Genomic DNA, 16,619 nt, shown 5'->3' with positions numbered 1-16,619 from the left:
CAGCTTCTGGACTAAGTTCTTCTCCAGAAGCAGAACTTTCACAAATCCATACAACAAAAACTTGCATGCAAATGGCCATTGGCACCTCGCAGTCAGGCCCAGTCGTAGTTAGGCCTCAGCATACAGTGACAGTGGCAATGAATAAAGAAGAATGTTGTCCAAAAGCTGAAAATATTTCTTGTCAGTCTCTCTCTCTCTCTCTCTCTCTCTCTCTCTCTCTCTCTCTTTATTTTTCTTTTCATTGTGCCTGCTTTTGACTAAGTGCTTCATCTACATGGTGAGTAGTATATTGTTGTTAAAAGAAGTATGAGTATTACAAATTCACTTCATTTACTCACCAAGTGGCAGCAGAACACCCACAAAATTGGCAAGCTTTTGGAGCCAGTGGCTCCTCCTCCATTCAGAAGGGTGGAAGGGGGAGGAAAGAGGGCTGAAGGAAAAGGATTGGAGTGATCCAGAAAAAGGGGTAGATTTCGGGAAAGTTACCCAGAACCGCAGACCGGGGAAGACTTATCACATGGGAGGAGAAGGAAAGACTGATTGTCGGGGACTGCATCAGACAGATTTGAAAACCTGAGAGCTTAAAGATGGAAGACAGGGTAATATGCAGACAGAGAGTACTGCTTAATCATCATGCATGAGTTAATAAGAGTGAAAAGCTAACCACATTGTACGTAACAGAGGTGGGAGGGGGTGGTGAAAAATAGACAGGTACGACAACGAAAAATATAGAAAACTAAAATGGAGTGAAGCAAAGAGTAGTTACTGTGAAGAAATGCTGAGATGGAGAAATTTACATAAATTAAGGCCAGGTGTGTGGCGAGAACCAAAGACATGTTATAGTGCTAGTTCTTACCTGTGGAGTTGTGAGAAACTGGTGTCTGGGGGGAAGAATCCAGATGGCACATATGACAAAACAGGCACCGAGGCCACAATTATCATGTTGTAAAGCATGCTCTGCAACAAGATATTGCGAGTTGCCCGTATACACTGTCTACCTGTGCCCATTAATCCTAATTGATAATCTGGTGGTAGTTACGTTAGGCCTTCTGAATCAGCATGACTACCATGTTTAAGCAGTAATCTCTGTTTGCATATTACTCTGTCTTCCACCTTTAAGCTCTCAGGTTTTAAAATCTCGTCCGATGTAGTCCCCAACAATCAGTTATTCGTTCTCATCCTGTGTGGTAAGTCTCCCCTGATATGCAGTTCTGGGTGACTTTCTTGAAATCTACCCCTTTTCCTATACCTCTCCAGTCCTTTTCCTTCATCCCTCTTCCTTCCCCTTCAACTCTTCTGCCGGGAGGAGGAGCCACTGGCTCTGAAAGCTTGCCAATTGCAATTGTCTTTTACGTATGTGTTCTGCTGCTGCTTGGTGAGTAGAATTTTATCTATCCATTTAAACTATTTTGTCAATAAGTGATTGTTTTTGTTGTAATATCACTTTATTGTATGTTATGAACTTCCACTTCAATTACATTCTGGCTTGAACACTAATAATTAAATAGTTTATTATCCTGCTTTGAAAGTATGTAATACATATTCATTGCCTTTTAGAATATTCTAAGTATGTAAACTAAAAGAAGCATTTGTGAAGTTTCATTTTTCCTTGTGTATTTTACGTATATCTGTTTTACTAGTTTAAATGCTTAATTATGTGCTTTGGAATATGAAATTGAGTGAAATTGGTTCATGATTGTCAGTATGGACACATTTCATCATCATCAGCCATTTGACATTCCTCCTGCAATCCTTTTGATGCCTCGTGGGTTTCATCTGTATCCACATTACTCCTACATTTTCCTCTTGATATGATCTACCCATCTATCATTTGGTGATTATCTCAGTTCTCTCTTATCCATGGGAATGCAGCGAAGATCCTTCTTCGTCTGTCTACCACCTGTTTGTATGGCTGGATGACCTGCCATCTCCATTATGATTCTGAATTACATCTTCTTCTCCAGTCTATCCTTTGATTTGTTTGTCTGTTTTCTTGTCTCTGCTACTAATTCTTGATCACCTTCTCTCTGTTCCTCACTGAAAAACCCTCAGTCTTGCAATGGTTTTGGCATTGAAAATTAATGTGTTATGGCGGTATGTCAAAAGTGGCAATATTTACTCTTTTGAAAACTCTATTTAGTTTCTCAAAAGCACACCAGGTTATTTTTACTCTCCTGTTTATTTTATATCATCATGAAAATAAATAGAAATATTGGGCCTATTCATACATTAGTATTGGTCAATTCAAAATAAGTTATCCCAAATTCTGAATCAGCTGAAAACAAGAAATCTTTGCAAACTAACTGTAGACATTGAATGTGTAAATTTGGAAACTTCAGTTAATAACTATTCAGAAACAACTGTGTTCCATCATTTTTGTGGATATGGACCTGGGGCATCACTATATCTTCATCCAGTATTTTGGCTGAGAACCTTTCATTCATGTCAAGATGGTTTGTCTAAAGGCCCCTACAGACAGCACAGTTTATGAAAACTGATATTATTGTGCTGACATCAGATTGATTGCCCAGAAGTTATTTTTTCATCATTAGTGTATTGTTTCTTAGCCTCAAATCAAACAATGGAAAATCCGGGCTGGACTGTTACAACATTATGAGAAGGAAGGTTGCTACTCACCGTATAGCGGAGATGCTGTGTTGCAGATAGGCACAACAAAAAGATTTCACAATTAAAGCTTTCAGCCATTGGCCTTGGTAAACAAAACACACACACACACACACACACACACACACCCTCTCACGCATATGCAACTCGCACACACGACTGCAGTCTCAGGTAACTGACACTGTGTGTGTGTGTGTGTGTGTGTGTGTGTGTGTGTGTGTGTGTGTGTGTGTATTGTTGATGAAGGCCAATGGCCATAAGCTTTAATTCTGAAAGCTGTTTTGTTGTGCCTATCTGCGACTCAGCATCTCCACTGTATGGCAACTTTCCTTCTCATAATATTGTTTCTTGGTCTTACATGCTTGAATTAAAACAGGCTACGATAATACGCTTTAGTTTTTGTTAGCTACATTGATGATGAGATATATCATCTTTGTCATTAGGCTGAACATGTCAGAAATTTATTAAAAGTGTTAAATTCTTTCATTGCAGCAGTGTGAACTAATTTCATATGATACCTGTGTTATTTCACATACAAATTTTTCTTGCATTTATGCCTTGAAGTGAGTTTTAGGTAGATTGGGAAGTAAGTTCTCACTTTTTTGTGATTCTTTTTGTATGAAGTTGCAATGTTTCCTCCCCCTTCTTCCCTCCAGTGTCTCTAAACTTGCTGTAAGATCCATTATTCAGTCAATATTCTACAGAGTTTTTAGCTTCATTTTGTGCCTGTTATGATACAGAGGATTGACCTGTTCCCAAAGGCTATTCCTGTTCATTGACTTATTTAAGCAAAATGAGAGGAACTATAAAAGTTTGCAAAATATCCACGTGACAAGAACGTGTCAACTAGTGGCTCATGCAGTAGTGGGTAGGAGGAAGCAAAAGGCAAAGCTGTTTACCTGCCCTTGCCTCACTGCACATAGGCATTCTTTTGAGGCACTGGCACTATGTGTGCAAAGACCAACAGAGAGAAGTGGCGAGAAGTTGGGCCAATAGACTTTGTCAAGAGGTCCAACCATCCTGACCATCTGCTATCAACACCCCCAATTATTTTGTCAGTTGACAAGTTTATGCATGGCACAGCAATGGGACCTGACACCTTGGTCTATCGTCTGGGCTCCGAGGTCATACTTGGATCATTCCAGCAACTGGCAGAGAATGGTGAGAATACCAGCCTTGTTCATGGAGTTTCATTGAGGCTCACAAACTGTGTTATAGTCCCCAGAGAAGATCGTAGTCCCCTGGTAGAGAATTGAGTGGAGGGCTTGAATCAGAAACTGCGAAGGTTCTCTGACAAGCCAGGCAGCGACTTACTGGACTTGCACCATAGGGTTGCGAATTGTAGTGCCTCGGTAAATGGGTCAGATGTGCACTGAACATCAGAGGCTGCTACACAGGTAGCTGACTATAAATGGGGTGCCCACAAGGATTTTTTAGATTAGGTGACTCTCCATGCTGTCCAGATAATGATAGCTGTAGGAGACTGGAAGTATCAGTGTAAGTCCCATAGAAAAGCCCCCTATGGGGGAGGGTATTAAAATCCTAGTGGTTAACTGTTGAGACATTCGCAACAAAGTGCCAGAGTTTGAAGTGCTCCTAAAAAGCAGTGAAACTCGCATAATATTACATACAGAAAGCTGGTTAAAAACCAAAGTTAACAGCAGTGAGTTTTTCGGGAAAATTTATCTGTGTATTGAAAGGATAAACAAGTGGGAAATGGAGGTGGTATATTTGTCACAGTAAACAAGACATTCACTGGGATAGAAATTGAAGCTGCGTAGAAGATTGTTCGGACAAGATTTATAGAAACCTCCAGTTCACTAGTATGTAAGTTTCCCAGTCATACTATATTCATAAGAGGAGACTTTAAAGTCCAGCAGTCAATCAGGATAGTTACCAGTTTTGTTGATGGTGGACACGACAAGGCAACATTACTAAATGCCTTGCCTGAAAACTACGTATAATAGTTAGTTCAGAACTCCACTCACGATGGGAATATATTAGATCTAATTGCAGCAAATTGGTGTGACCTCTATGAGGATGTTGACATCAAAACTGGTTTTAGTGACCATTAGGCAATTGTAGCAACAATATTTACCAGAGGGCAAGTGGCATCTAAAACAAGTAGAGAGATTTATATGTTCAGTAAACAAGATAAAAGAAGCAGTAATGTTACATTTCAGCGACGAACAAAGAAACAGACTACTACATAATAAGTGTAAAACACAGCAAAGGGGTACAGATAAAGAAATGTTGAATGAAATGCATTTGACAGTCAAAAGAGCAATGCGTGAAGCCTTCAGTGACTACTGTAGCAGAATATTGGTGAAGGATCTTTCACAAAACCCAGTTCCAATGTGTGAAGCCTTCAGTGACTACTGTAGCAGAATATTGTTGAAAGATCTTTCACAAAACCCAGTTCTTATTGTATGTAAAGACTGCCAGTTAAAAAGTTAGTTTTCAGTGACTTGGATGAGACATGAACTGGAATTTAGGGTAGGAAAACAAAAAAATAAGTGCTTAACTCCTTTTTCAAATATTCCTTTACAAAGGGAAACGCAGAAGTGTTATGACAATTTGAATCTTGTACTACGGAAAAAATTTGTTGAATAGATATTAATGTCAGTACCATTGAGAGACAGCTGAGATCATTAAAATTGAACACAGCTTCAGGGCCCGATGGAATCCCTATCAGATACTATACTGAATTTGTAGCTTAATTAACCCCTCTTTTAACTATAAGGGGCAGTCAAATGAAAATGAGACAGACAGGAAAAATAAATAAATAAGTATATTGTTTATTATTTCAAAAGTAATCACCATAACTGTCAATACATATATCCCACTTGAGACAAGTCAGTGCCTTCGGGGAAAACTGGTTGTGCTTACCCGCGCAACAATGATCGTATCCAGGTGTGTGCCTCTTCATCCGAAGCAGATTGATGACCACTAATGACTTTCTTCAGGGCTCCAGAAACATGGAAGTCACATGGGGAGAGATTGGAGTTTTATGGAATATGTGTAAGGGCTTGCCAATGAAACTTCTGCAGTGTAGTCCAAAAACCCTTCCCCTCAGGGACTCATAATTCATTTGCTGATGACAGATTTGGTGACCCTAGAGTTCCTGAGCTGGGGACTGGCAAGTGCCGTCAGCTCGCTCTCTCCATAACCTCTGGGCATGATTTAGTGATCACCGTGCGGCGCAGCGGTGGAATGCTGTGTATTTTAGAGAATGGGGGTCTTGGCTTCACCACCTGGACCGTGAGGAAGGTGCAAACATATATATATATATATATATATATATATATATATATATATATATATATATATATATATATATATATATATATATATATATATATATATAAAAAAAGCATGCAGGGCTCTGCCTGGGTCAATGGTTGTTTCCCTAGCATTTCGTGGGATCCCTCTGTAACGGTTTCATTGAACTACTACTGACGGGACGGGTGTACCGTCAGGTCGTAACTACACCCACTCATCAAAGAGGGCTTGGTTGGCCAGTCCTCCTGAAAAGAAATCTTAGAATAATAGTAACAGCATTAGTGTGCCATGACACTTTCATTGTAATCAAGCAAACAGAGGGAACATTTGAGAAGATACTCCTTTCTTTATTCACAAGGCATTGGAAGATATTTCTGGGCCTCTGAATAAAAAGTGTCAAATGACTTCATAATGGGCCATACCTAATTGAAACTGCTAATTCAGTCAAAATAGCTAAGGTCTTGGGATGTAAGACCTTACTCGACTATCCAGTCAAGTCTGAGTTGCATAACACCCTTAACTTTAGTAAGGGTGTGGTTACCTGCTCCGATCTAATGAAGATGGACCCCACGGAGTCCATAAAGAATGAATGGGTGTTACGGAAAAGCAGAACTATATGAGGAGAGTCAATGGTAAATTGGAAAAGTTGGCAGCATTTATTCTAATGTTTAGTACCCTGGAATTACCTGAACATATCTTTGCAGGTTATATCTGTCTTAAGGTTCACCTGTTTGTCCATAACTCAGTGTGATGCTACAGATGTCAAAGATTTGGCCATACCACTATGGGATTTAATGGTAGGGCTACATGTGGCGATTGTGGAGGTTCAGCTCCTGAATCAGGAAATCCTTGTAAACTTCCTCCGAAATGTGTAAACTGCTCTGGGGATAACCCAGTGTGGAGCAGAAAGTGTGAGGTTTACAATGAGGAAAGGAAAATTCAGGAGTTGAAAGTCAAGAGTCGCATACCCTAAGTTGAAGCTAAAAAAGCTTTCAAAGCTATGCAACTGCCGGTTTTTGCAACTTCTCTTGCAACAGCCCTTAAGACATCAATTGCTAAGTGTGAGCCTCCACACAAACTCCCGGATCACAGATTCAAGTACGAGCACATGCACTTGTCAGTGTACCTGTGGGGGAACACTACGCTTAAAGCTGAAGCCATTCAGAAGCTGTCAGCAGTGGGCTTACCACCTAAGCCACATGCTACTACTCACCATCTGAAGTCAACTAAGCTGTCCCCGCAACCCAGACAACCACCTCCTCCCATCAGTAAAGAGAAACGTCATTCGAACAGTAGTTCCAAGTCCAAGAAAGCGGTAGTTAATCCTTCAGATTGGCTAGCTCTCTTACTCTCTGATGGGGACTATGCTCTTGAGGGTATAGTCTTACAATCGGAGGAATCGAAGAGGAGGGAACCGGCTAATGTTCCCACTGACGTCCCCGGTAAATCACCACCTCCAAGGGTAGAAATAAAAGAGCAAGCATTGCTAAACAATGGCTTCCACAGGGTCTTCTGTGTTACAGTGGAATTTGAATAGACATCGCTCACATTTGGAAGGAGAAACCGTTCTGCATCTGCTTACAAGAAACACATTTTAAAGTCACCGACACACATGCATTATGAGGTTACCACCCATACAGGAAGGATGAAACTACTGGAGACAAGGCTAAAGATGGAGTGGCTGTTTTCGTTGATGACAGATGCCACTCTCCTCCTGTCTCTCTTACCACGACCATGCAAGCAATTGGCATGAAAGTTCTCACGCCCTTTAATATCACAGTGTATTCTTTGTACTTTCCCCCTAATGATGCTTTGGATGCAGACACACTGGCAAAAGTCTTCTGCGTACTCCCACTCCCATTCCTCCTTGTGGGGGGACTTCAATGCACACAATGTGCTGTGGGGCTCAGCGACCACTTGCTCCAAGGGTCAGCTGATTGAGTGACTTGACCATTCTGAGAATATCTACCTTCTGAACGCAGGTCAGATGATGCACTTCTCCACAGCTACGGGGTCTTTTTCAGCCATTGACTTTTGTTTTTGTTCTCCAGCTATTGCAGACTCAGTACAGTGGGAAGTAGCTAGAGATTTACCTTCTAGTGATCACTTCCCAGTGCGAATCCGTCTGCCAACTAGGAAGGTGGCAGACAGGAGACCACGCTGATGGATGGTACAAATGGCAAATTGGTTACAGTACAATTGACAGGCCATTTTTAAACAAAAGGGTTGCGCACAGGAGGCGGTGGCCCATATCACTTGTCACATCCAGTGGGCTGCCGCAGAGTCCATCTGCCAGTCTAGTAAACACCTTGGTGCATAAGCCCTCAGGGACTCAGCATTGATTTGCTGGATATGGGCTTGGTGACCCCAGGGTTCCTGAGCTGGGGACTGGTAAGCACTGCCAATCCCCTGTCAGCATGAGCTCTGGGTATGCTTCAGCGACCACCACACAGCGCAGTGGTGGAATGTGTGTCTCAGGGTGTGGGTATCTTGGCTTGATCACCCGGATCCCAAGGACAAGATAAACCTCTGTAAAAAAAACCTCAATCTCAAGGTGTGCTTCACGCTGATGGAATGCATGGCTGTGAGGTGGAACAGTCGTTAGCGAGCAACCTCTGGGGAACCTGCCGTACCTCAGTTGTATATGGCTCTGAGTGGACCCTTACTTTGCTAGCTGCTTGTGAGACTGAGATGGAACCCTTGAAATCATCATCTTCTCCTTCCAGCGGGAAGGGTGTACCACCTTGGAGTACTCACACCCATTCATCCAAAAGAATGAGAGAGGCTAGTCTTCTTCATAATAAGAATACTTTGGACTGCAGTAACAGGGTTCATAGAGTTGTAAATAACTGTGTGTTTCTGGTGATGAAGAGGAAAGAGGGGACATTTGAAAAAGTGTCCCCCTTTTATATCCATAAGGGTTTGGAAACCTTGCTGGAACATTAAAATACGTAAAACAATTGCATAATGGCTCATTGTTGGTCAAAACTAACAGGTCAAAGAAGGTAGATCATCTTAAGAAATTGCAGAAACTGGGTGTTTTGATTTGATTTTGACAGGGAAGCTAAAACATCTTGGGTCTAATCCGCCACTGCCTGCACTAAAACCGAGTTTATTGAGCAGCATCACTCCCTGTATATCTAATAAAACCAACCAATGTCCATAAATAGTGCAAGGAGTCCCTTTACCAGTTTTTTGTTAGACACAATTTCTTCAGGTCCTTGTCTCGAAGATTCTGTAGCTTTTGCTCTCCAATGCCATGTGTCCAAATATTTGGTGCGATGCACTTTCTTCACCCTCATAACAATTCCTACATTGAGGGTCATATTCCATTATACCCATTGTGTGTAGGTATTCTTTGAAAGTCCCATGGCTGGTCATCAGACCAGTCATGAGTTTGATCTCTTTCCTGTTCAATCCCAGGATTACAGAGCTTCTTTTCAAGCATGGCTTGGGCATCATTACCTTACCATGTTTTTGTTATGGTCCTTGGTCCAATATTCTGCTTGCTGTTTCCTGAGCCAGTTCCGTACTTCTGGTTTGATAATAGCCTTGGTGATTGTCAGGACAGGTTCCGGTCCAGTAAATGGAGTCGTTGCCCCCATCCTGGCAAATCTGTCGGCTTGTTCATTATCACAGATCCCCGAGTGGCTAGGGACCCACACCAGGTTTGCTCTAGTGCTTCCCCCTAGCTCCACCAGAGCCCTGTGGCATTCTGCAACATTCTTAGATCTCTTTGCAGGAGCTGCCAGTGATTTCAGGGCTGCCTGGCTGTCTCAATAGGTTTAGATGCTATGGTCCTTGTAGCACCTACACATATTCTCCTCCACACATGCTCTGTTTGCGGTAATTTCAGTTTGGAATACCGAGCCTTGGTCTGATTTCGAGCCATTGGTGAACCAAACAGTGTCCCCCATACGGTGTCGAACTGTTTTTTCCCACTGCTTCCTGCTTCCAATTATTATATATTGTATGGCTTGTTGAAGCAGTTGGGAGTAATTATATAGTTGGCTGGCATTTCCCCAGCCATTCCTATATTTACCTCACTCACTGTCCTTGTGTGTGATTCTGGATATCCCGAAGAGATCCAGTTTTTCCAGTTTTAATTCTGTATGACCCAGCTGCTGCCTCCATCTTGACCCAGAGGTGTAGTGGAGGCATGTCCAGCATAGCATCCATCCCAGCGTTTGGTGTGCTGCTAATTCCACCTGTTACGGCTAAGCAGGCAAGTCTCTGCACCTCACACTACAGCCCCATAGGAAATCCTACGTGTAACCACTGTGGTGTATATCAAGTTCGTACCTGTGGGGCTTAGGTCCCAGTTTTTACCACAAGCCCTTCTGGTACTCACTAGAGTACTTTTCACCTTGGAGCAGACTTTCTTAATGTGAGGGGTCCATGTTGGTTTCTCATCTAAGGTTACCCCTAGATATTTCACTATCCCCTTCACAGGTAGAGTTCCATTGAAGAGCTTTAGATTCCAACTTGAGTGTTGGATATGCCTCTTCGTGAGTGGCACCACAGCAGTCTTCTTAGGATTAACCCTTAGATCCTGTTTACTGCACCAGTCTTGCACAATGTCCAATCCTCCTTGTGCCATATTTCTAACTGTGTCTGACAAGGTCATGTGCGTATCCTTTTCAGAAGCATTGTCTGGAATTTAGTTCCTCAATAAGTTCGTTCACCACTAGATTCACAATAAAGGCGACAGAACTACTACTTGTAGGCAACCTTTACCTTCCTTCCACTAAGTATGCCCTGGTCCACCTACATATAGTGGTCCCTATCATGTACCTCTGCTGCCCTTACCATGGAATTGAAAGTCGTGTTACTGAAGGCCCACCCGGTATTCAGGAAGATGCAGAGGGCGATTTCTTGGAAATGAAGTGCTTTCTCCACCCTCCCAATGAGTTGATGGAGAGCTGCCTCACATGATTTACCTGGTTGATATGCGTGTTGATTTGAATGTAGAGGGGCCCTAATTAGCCTCCTCTCCCCAACGTATACATTAACCAGTTTTTCCATTGTTTTTAGAATGGAGGAGGACAGACTGATTGGTCTCATATCCTTGGCCTTGGTATGATCAGTTCTCCCCGGCTTTGGAATGAAGACAACCTTCACTGCCCTCCAAGCATTGGGAATGATTCCTACTGCTAGGATAACCCTGAATAACCTGCATTAGACTCTTATGAGATTCTCTCCTGCCTGTTGCAGGAGAGCTGGATAGAGTCCATCCGGGCCAGTTGATTTGAACGGTTGGAATGTTCCCACCATCCATTGGCTTTTATTGAAGTCCACACACTCCTTGACCGACTCCCAATTCTCTCTTCAAGTGCCTGAGAACCATTCTGTCTCCGGGGTAACATTCTGGTCTGTGTTGTCTGGTAGAGAGTATTGGTAAAAGTGAGTTTTGAGGAGCAGTTCCAGCATCTCATGTGCTGTCTTTGTATTTATCCCATCCTCCTTCCTCAACGTGCCTTCTAGATTGGTTGATACTCCAGTGAGGATTGTGTGAAATCTGGCTTGAGCAGCCGTGCTCTCTACTTCCTCACAGAATGCCTTCCAGGATGCTTCTTTTGCATGTGTGATTGCAAGGTTGTAGTTGACAAGGGCCTCACAATATTTTGCCCATTGTCCTTTATGTCTCGCGAGGTTAAACAGTCTCCATACCTGTTTTCTTTGCGTTTTCAAGTTATTATTCCTCCTGTTTGTGCACTTCTTGGTGATTGTGCAGTTGTCCTGATATAAGGTCTCTATGGCAGAGATAACAGCCTCTGCTACTTTCTCAAACTCTACTGGATTCCATATCGAGGTTTTAATTTCTGATAAGCCCAAGTCAAGGCCCCTCCTATATGTCTCCCAGTTTGTTTTCCTGGGATTCCTGTAGGTCATGGTCTGTCTGATTCCTATTTCAACCTTGAATTTGATGTACATGTGGTCTAATGAGAATGGCTCTAATGCCACGTGCCATTGTTTGACATAGCTGCCCATCGTCATTGAACCAAAGGTTATGTCAGTTACAACTTCCCTTCTGCTATTCCTGAATGTAAGTTCATTGCCCCTATTCAGGACTTCCAAGTTGTTAGCTAAAAGAAATTCAAGAACATACTCACCTCTACTGTTGGTGTCCTTGCTGCTCCACACTGGGTTGCGTGCATTGGCGTCACATCCCATCAACAGTTGGTCACCTTGCTGATGGCAAGCTTCTACCAGTCTCCTTACCTCCAAGGAGGAGGAAAGCTGTCTTCGTAAGGAAGTTATGCTGAGGTCAAATCAATTTCCCTCACGATACCTTCCTCACTTTGTTGAATTCTAATGTTCACCAGGTCTCTGGATCAGAAATCCATCATTGGCATAAAAGAAATTCCATTTCTTACATAGATGCGTGTTCTGAAGTTTCTAGATTTCTAGCGTAAATCAGCTTACCTCTAGTGCCACAGAGGCCCGATACTCCCCATTACATAATTAGGGTTCTTGTATCAGGGCACGTCCACTTCCTGCCTCCCCAGGCAGCGTCTCAGGGCAGCAGAGGCCTCTTTACTGTGCTGCAGATTAATCTGCAGCACCTCCAGTCTCCGTCTTTCTGTTATCATTGCTTTTGAGGTCTTTGATAACCCTGACAGTGACCTGCGACAACGCTAGAAACAATATCAGGTCTTGCTCTTGCATCGCCTTCAGTGACTTCTCTCTGACCTCCACCACCAGGGTTTGTCCTACTGGTACAACCTTCTGGTTGATCACTCTCCAGTCTTCTGTTGAGATGTTTGGGTTCTGGGCCCCTATTTTCTCAGAGTCTGAGGGGAGACATAATTAAGGATCCATATTGGTACCTTTGTGTCTTAAGAAGCTCCACTGCCGTCTTGACCAGCAGCTTCACACCCTTTCCACGAGGATATCATCGGCACCTTGTCCTTAAGCCATTTCACCGTGTGCCCCCCCCCCCCCCCCCCCCCGCCCCCACCCCCCCCCCCCCCGTCACAGACAAAAATGAGGGCACCACAATCTGGATAGACCCTCCTGAAGTTGGGTCCTGGACCAGTGTCCCCCCTCAATCTTTCCAGAGGGCCATCTGTACATGTTCCTCCTGCTGCGAGGTGATGGCTACTAGTGGACAGCCTTCCTGGATAACTGCCATCTTAAAAACTGAGGCTGCAGTACTATAGGTCTGTTTCCCTATTTCTTGCCATGGTTTTTCCTGGGCTCGCTTATTCAGGGAGGAGCGAGTCTTAGATTCCTCCCTTATCCTCTTGCTGCCTGTCTTCAACACGTTGTGGGGGGTCTGCATATCGCCTTCAACCTGAGACAGTTTTTTCTTGGCGGTCTTAGGTTCAAGCCCCCTTTAATTCCCTTCACTTGTCTTTAGGTAGCCATTCTTTGCCTTCCATTTTTCTCTGTTCCCTGAGTAGTTTCCTCCTCTGGGCCCCAGACAAGGCTTTAATCTTGATCTGGCCCAACTTCTCAGTTACAGTTCCCACTTCTGGCTGAGGTGCAGACCCTGATTCAGTAGTGTGAATGCTTTCCATCGGCCGTGACCCCAATGTTTAGGTGTCTGAGGTCTCAGTTTGCCCCTCAGTTTGTTTTAATTTGTTTTCTTTAGTTGTGTCCATATTGGTCCCACAAGATTTGGGGATCTACACAGTCCACACCACAAATACTGTGCCCGTTGTAAGGCTACTTACTCAGAGAGGTAGCCCAGTATCCCTGAGGCTCAGTTTGTGAGACATTTTCCCATGTGCCACGCACCACTCAGCACGGATCGCATCACACCTTGGGTTGGGAAACGGTATTGGGTAAGGTCAGAGTTGGTAGGGAAGATGGCATGTTGTGGGACACTCTTAGTCTGATCAATCAGCTGAGGCCTTTCCGGCAGTAGGTCCTCTACCTTCGGTATAGCCCTCAGCTTCACGCAGATACGCAAGCCTCTCCACCCGCACAGACAGTGCTTCGTCAAGGTGATGTCCCCCCAGAGAGGAGAAACTGGGTGACAATGATATCATCGTTGAGATGCACACCTCTCTCAATTCCAGTAAGTGTGTTGTCACATGCTGAGATATCATAGACATGGACATAGCAGAACTGAAGCAAGAATGGGCATCCCAGGGAATAGCCAATGTGGAGCAACGAACATTCAGAAATAACGGAGAAACTGAAAGACTGTCACTTTCATTGTCACATTCAATTCTCTGACACTGCCTGAAGATCTTTTTGCGGGATCCCTTCGACTTAATTTTCGGCCTTACATTCCAAACCCTATATGGTGCTATAAATGCCAGCGTTTCGGCCATACAACCATGAGTTGTGGAGGTGAAGCCATCTGCGGGAACTGCGGAAAAGCCACTCATGACACTTGGACTGACTGCCTGTCTCCGGTGATCTGCAACAACTGCTCTGGGAACCATCCAATCTGGAACCAAGACTGCCTTGGTTTTGCTGAAGAACGCAAAATACATGAGATAAAAGTGACCAAGCAGATCCCCTATTCCAAAGCCAAAAAAGAATCTAAGGAGACAAAACCCTGTCTTTGCCACCTAATATTCTTCTGTGGTGCAAAAACCTATTCCCAAGGCAGACACTGTGACACAGACAGTGCCTAGTGTGCTTGTATCCACCACAAGCACCTGTACTTGCACATGTACATGTAAGGGAAAAAGAGTAAGGACAAAGCAATCCAGGCAGCTGCACCAGGAAAGACTAACAACAGTTCCGTAGTGAGCATTCAGAAGGTACAAGAAAAGCAGAGTGTCTCTCAATGCCCCCTTTCCCTTCCATCCTCGAAGGGACTGGGTGCAGGAAAAGGCTCACGACATTCGGGTCAAAGCTCTACCGAGTGCCGTCAGACATCATTCTTTACCGTGTGACTGATGAGGAGGATATCATGGAGTTAGATGCCTTGGATACAGGCAGCCCCTCCCATCCCCCTTGCTCATCAAATGCTTCACCTCCCCAGTGCAAAGGAAGGAGTAAATTAAATCCGCACCAATGACATGGCTTCCATACTACAGTGGAACATAAATAGGTTCAGGACTCATGTGGAGGAACTGAAACTCCTAGCACAAGCATACCCCTTGTGCTTTTGCTTGCAAGAAACACATTTTAAAGATACAGATGTCCCTGTGCTGCAGGGATGCTATACTGCATGCCATACTGCAAGGATGACCTATCGGGAAAGGGCCAAAGGAGGTGTCACAGTGTTTGTCACTAATGCACACCAATTCTCTGTTCTCCTCTTGGCTATTGACCTGCAAGCAGTTGCAGTTCAAATTCATAAGTGTCAAAGAATCACTGTTTGCTCACTGTATTTACCTCCGCAAGATGCAATAGACTCTGAGGCTCTCATGTATCTTATCACACAACTCCCGTGACCATTCCTCCTCCAGGGAGACTTCAATGCCCATCATGTCCTGTGGGGCTCGGCTCGACCAACACTTGCCGTTGGGGTTAGGTTTTGGAGGGCCTCATGACGTCTCACGAGCTGTACATCCTCAACACAGGTACTCACACACATTTCTCCACTGCTACTGGGTCATTCTTAGCCATCAACCTCTCTTTTTGTTCTCCCGCCTTCACTGACTGTTCAGTGGGAGGTCATTGACGACCTTCATTCCAGTGATCACTTCCCAATCTGCCTTCATCTACTAAATGGTTCACCATCTGAAGTTAAGCCACCAAAATGGATGGATGGTCAGCAGGGCTAACTGGAAGCGTTTCAGCCAGCTGGCTGTGTTCAAACACTGCGACAGCATCCAAGGGTGGCTGAACCACATCACATGAGTGATCCATCGTGCCGCTGACCTCTCCACCCCACAGTCCTCAGATCATCTTAGGAGGCAACCAGTACATTGGTGGACAGATGAGTGCCGTTCCATCACCTGGGGAGAGGTGTGCGGCTCTTCAAGGTTTTAAATATCAACTGACAGCAGTCAACCTTAGGGCCTTTCAAGTCACGAGGGCCAAGGCTTGACGCATCATTAGGGAGAGTAAGAAAGGTCATGGCAAGCATTCCTGGACTCCGTCAATCGTTCCTCTTCTTCTATAATAGTATGGGAAGCCATCCGGAGGATTTGCAGTAAATGCAGCTGTTTACTGATAGTGGCAGTGCTGAAACGGAGGTGCCACGAGACAACACCCAGGGACATTGCTCAGACATTGGCCGAATATTTTGCACAAATTACTGCCAATGGAAGCCAGGATCCGGTGTTTCGTCGCTATTGTACGACTGTAGAGAGGGAAAAGTTGGACTTCAGGTCCAACAGTTCTGAGGCCTACAACTCCCCCTTTCTCCATGTGGGAGCTTGAATCAGCACTGAATGAGATTCGTGGCACTGCACCCAGTCATGACTAAATCCGGTAGTGCATGCTTCGACATTTGCCAGCAGCATCAAAGGAAATCCTCCTCAAATGTTTTAATCTAATATGGCAGACAGGCAACTTCCCCAACTCGCAGAGGGAGGCAGTTCTGATCCCTCTCCTCAAATCTGGGAAGAACTGCACCTGTCCCAGTAGTTATCAGAGTATTGCCTTACAAGCTGTGTAGGAAAGACCCTGGAGCAAATGATTAACCATCGTTTGGTCTGGTTGTTAGAGACCAGGCAACTCCTTAGCCACTGTCACTGTGGATTCCGAAGATTTCGGTCTACTATCAACAATCTGACCCTCCTAGAGGCTTTCCTCCACAGGCATCACTGTATCAGCATATTCTTTGATAAAAGTAC

General features: G+C 44.1%; 1 protein-coding gene across 2 annotated transcripts in view; it reads left to right on the top strand.

Moving 5' to 3' along the window:
- LOC124601951 (kelch-like protein 18) overlaps positions 1-16,619 on the top strand; it is a 171,048-nt gene that overhangs the window by 105,920 nt on the left and 48,509 nt on the right. The window lies entirely within an intron of this gene.

Source organism: Schistocerca americana, chromosome 1 (genome assembly GCF_021461395.2).
Source record: "Schistocerca americana isolate TAMUIC-IGC-003095 chromosome 1, iqSchAmer2.1, whole genome shotgun sequence".
NCBI classification, from domain to species: domain Eukaryota; kingdom Metazoa; phylum Arthropoda; class Insecta; order Orthoptera; family Acrididae; genus Schistocerca; species Schistocerca americana.
The sequence above is the reverse complement of the archived record's forward strand: the minus strand, read 5'-3'. Positions and strand labels throughout refer to the sequence as shown.